The sequence below is a fragment of the Hypanus sabinus genome, unplaced genomic scaffold (genome assembly GCF_030144855.1).
Source record: "Hypanus sabinus isolate sHypSab1 unplaced genomic scaffold, sHypSab1.hap1 scaffold_603, whole genome shotgun sequence".
Taxonomy (NCBI): Eukaryota; Metazoa; Chordata; class Chondrichthyes; order Myliobatiformes; family Dasyatidae; genus Hypanus; species Hypanus sabinus.
Genome location: NW_026781459.1, coordinates 150,983 through 155,361, shown reverse-complemented (window position 1 = coordinate 155,361; position 4,379 = coordinate 150,983).

Here is a 4,379-nt window from a genome sequence, read left to right as displayed (position 1 = left end):
GTTCATTTGAAATCAGGTCCAGAATTTTTCTGCACTTCTGATGGGAAATCTGTTGGATGTGTTTCTGACAAACAAACACCCAAAAAATGTAATGAGTCAATGCACCAAGTGGATTGAACGCCAGCACTTTTGAACAGTGTGTTTCAGCCTATTCTGTTTCAATCTTTATGAAATGTGAAATAATATGAAAGGTCTAGAACTTGATTGAGGGCTAAAAGATTACGAGAGGCATAGACAGGGTGGATAGTCAGTACCCGTTTCCCAGGGCACCAACAGCAAACACCAGAGGGCATATGTATAAAATTAAGGGAGGGAAGTTCAGGGGAGACATCAGGGGTAAGTTTTTTTTTACACAGAGGGTTGTGAGTGACTGGAATGACTTGCCAGGGGTGATGGTGGAGGCTAAAACATTAGGGGTATTTAACAGCCTCTTGGACAGGCACATGGATGAAAGAAAAATGGAGGGTTACGGGGTAGTGTGGGTTTAGTTCTTTTTTTTAAGGTTTATATGGGTTGGCACAACATGGAGGGCTGAAGGGCCTGTACTGTGCTGTAGTGTTCTATTCTATGGCTCTAAAATCTTTTACATCACCAGTTGAGAAAATCATCTTTGATCTACCTCCAATCACAAAGAGGAAATCTGCAGGTGCTGGAAATCCAAGCTACACACACAAATTGCTGGAGGAATTCAGCATTAGTACTCTTTTCCATAGATGCTGCCTGGCCTGCTGAGTTCCTCCAGCATTTTGTGTCTGTTGCTTGTTCTACCTCCTCTCGGTCTGCATTTTTCTACCAGTGAGAACACGCTTCCACCAATTCTGTCTGGCTACGTAATGATATCAAACACCTTTGCCCCGGGCAACAAGTAGCTTTCACATCAGAAATGTGCCAGACTCCAGGGAGATGGACTACTGTCCTTAAAGGCAGTATTCCTTGGCATTACCATCACTGAGTTCTCCACTGTCAGTCACCTGGGTGAGACTTGAGGGGAAATACTTATGTACAATACCGTCTGTATTGTTGCTGTAGAATTTTCAAGTGGGAAGAAGTGGAGTGATATTTGGAAATCTGAAATTGAAAGCATCATTTAGCAAGAAAATCACAAATAGGTGGTTTGCAAAAGCTGTGGCGAGTAAATCCTTCATTAACCTGTTACATAGGTTGTGTGAGAGTGCAGATGAACTCGATCAAGACTCAACCAGAGGAGATTAAAGTTCTTACTGACAGTGATTTGCTCGCTGTTGAAATGAATACCTCTCTATATAAAATTCAGTTTGCACATGTTGTTGTCACTGGGTAAAAATTGTACAGTACAAGGTTTTTGCACACACTGGTCATTACAAATTAGAGGGGATATTGGTGGGAAGGCGGGGAGACCTCCAGTGTCCCTGACGTCCTCACGTATATCCAGCTGCACTTTAAGGAGTTGGAGCTGGAAATGGATGAATTCCGCATCATCCAAGCGTCAGAGGGTGTGATAGGTATGACGAGCAGAGAGGTGAGTTGTACCCAGGGTGCAGGACACAGGAAACTGGGTGAGAGTCAGGAAGGAGAATGTTAAATAGCCATCGCCGAGTACTCTTGTTGCTATCCCACACAACAACAGGTGGACACTTTAGAAACTGTTGGGGGGAATTACCTGGCAGAGGAAAGTCAAAGGGGTGATAGGGGATTTGTTAGTTAGTGGAACAGAACTAGAAAGGGATGAGTATCCTAGTGGCAAGGCTTGCTGGTGCTCCCCTGTGGGGTGGGTGGTTAAACTAAAGTTGCAGGGAGGATCGGAGCCAGAATGACAGAACAGAGAGTGGAGAGGTTGAATTGAATCGAATTGACTTTATTACTTACATTCTTCATACATGAGTTGTAGAAATCTTTATGTTATGTCTCTGTCTAAATGTGCAATGTTAAATTTTTTAATAGTTTATAATAAATAGTATGTACAACAGGACAGTCAGGATAAATAAAAGTACAATTGTATCAGCATGAATTAATCAATCAGAGGGCCTGGTGGAAGAAGCTGTCCCACAATCTGTTGGTTCTGGCTTTCAGGCTGTGGTACCATTTCCCAGATGGTAGCAGCTGTAACAGTTTGTGGTTGGGGTGGCTCTGGTCCCCAATGATCCTTTTTACACAGTGGTCCTTTTTACACACCTGTTTTTGTCAATGTGCTGAATAGTGAGAAGTTCACATCTACATATGCGCTGGGCTGTCCGCACCACTCTCTGCAGGGTCCTGCAACTGAGTGAAGTACAGCACCCATACCAGGCAGTGATGCAGCCAGTCAGGATGCTCTCAATTGTGCCCCTGTGGAAAGTTGTTAGTATTTGGGGCCCCGTCCCACACTTCCTGAACCGCCTGCGGTGAAAGTGGTGCTGTTGTGCCTTTTTCACCACACAGCCAGTATGTACAGACCAGGTGAGATCCTCGGTGTTGTGTGTGCCAGGGAACTTAAAGCTGTTCACCCTCTCAACCCCAGATCCTGGGTCAGCCTGTCTCCATTTCTCCTGTAGTCTGCAGCCAGCTACTTTGTTTCAGTGACATTGAGGGCAAGGTTGTTTTTTTGACAGCAAACAGATGTCATTCAGACCTCAGGACATGAAATTATGATATTGTAGCCATTACTTGGACTTGCTTGCGCTCAACAGTCTGAGGGATTTCAAGGAACAAATCTGTAGAGAGATTGCGGACTATGCCAAGAAACAAAGGTTGATAAAGTGAGTGATTTTAACTTTCCATTTATTGACTGGAATCCTAGGCTGTAAAAAGACTAGATGGGGTAGAGCTTATCAAATCTACCTTAATCAGTATGTAAAATTCCTGATGTAGAAGTGTGCAATAAGCTATTGGGAAGTGATCTAGGGCGAGTGACAGAAATTAGTGTATGGGAACACTTTGTATCTACTGATCATGAGATTCCAAGTAAATACAGAAAAGCAGAGGCCTGGACCTCTCTTGAGATTCTAAATTGGAGAAAGGCCAATTTTTATGATATTTACAAGGATTTGACAAGTGTGGATTGGGACAGGATGTTTTTTAGCAAAGGAGAACTTGGTAAGTGGGAGTTCTTCAGAAGTGAAATTTTAAGGGTGTAGAGTTTGTATGTGTCTGACAAAATAAAAGTTGAATGGTAACTAGTGCAGGGAATCTTGGTTTTCAAGAGATATTGAGGCCCTGGATATCTCGTTCCTCTAAATGCCGTGGACTGTTGGGTGCAACCAAAACTCATTAATGACAACCATTTCATAATTCCACTCCTGAACTCATCTGACTTTCCTTTAGTTGTCTTCTTTTGGATTCTAAAAGCTTCCTAATGGTCTTTTGCTCTTTTGTTTGCCCTCTCCTCTGCTTTTATGTTGGTTTTGGTTTCTCATTTAATCCACGGTTGTGCCCTGCTGTCATTCCAATGCTTCCACGTCTTTGGGATGTATCGATTACTCAGCTCTCGAATTGCTCCCAGAAACTCCAGCCATTGCTGCTCCATTGTCACTCCTACCTTTTCCCTTCCAAACAAGTTTGGCCAGCTTCTCTGTCACAGAAACATGGAGAAGTTCAGTACAGAAACAGGCTATTTGGCCCATCTAGTCAATGCCAAAAACATTTAATCTCTCTAATGCAACTACCTGCACCGGGATCATCACCCTCCGTACCCCTACCATCCAGGTACCTGTCAAACTTCTCTTAATGGTGAAATCGAGCTCATATTCTCCACTAGTGCTGACATCTCATTCTGCACTCTCACGACCATTTCAGCAAAGAACTTTTCCAAATGTTCCCGTTAAATTTTCACCTTCCCCACTTACCCATGACCTCTGGTTGTCGTCCCACCCAACCTCAGTGGAAAAAGCTGTTTGTATTTACCCTATCTATACCCTCATAATTTTGTTTACTTCTAACAAATCCTCAGAGCAATGTATAATTTCCTTGCTAATGTCTAGAGCCTTTTTTAGGTGTATAAGATGATGAGGGGCAGTGAGTGTGTGGATAGCCAGAGGATTTTTTCCCAGCGTTAAGATGGCTAACAGGATGGGGCATAGTTTTAAGGTGCTTGGAAATATATGCGGAGGGGATGTCAGGGGTAGGTTTTTTACACAGAGAGTTTTGGATGTGTCAAATGCACTGCCAGCAGCGGTTGTCGAGGCGGATACAACAGGGACTTTTAACACTCTCTCAGATAGTTACATGGAGCTCAGAAAAATAGAGTACTATGTGCTAGGGAAACCCCAGTCAGTTTCTAGAGTAAGTTACATAGTCGGCACAGCACTGTGGGCCAAAGGGTCTGTAATGTGCTATAGATTTCTATGATTCTATGAAATTCAAGGGAAATCTCCAAACCCACGGAGTGGTGACTAGTAGTGAATAGTGGGAAAGTTACTGGAACG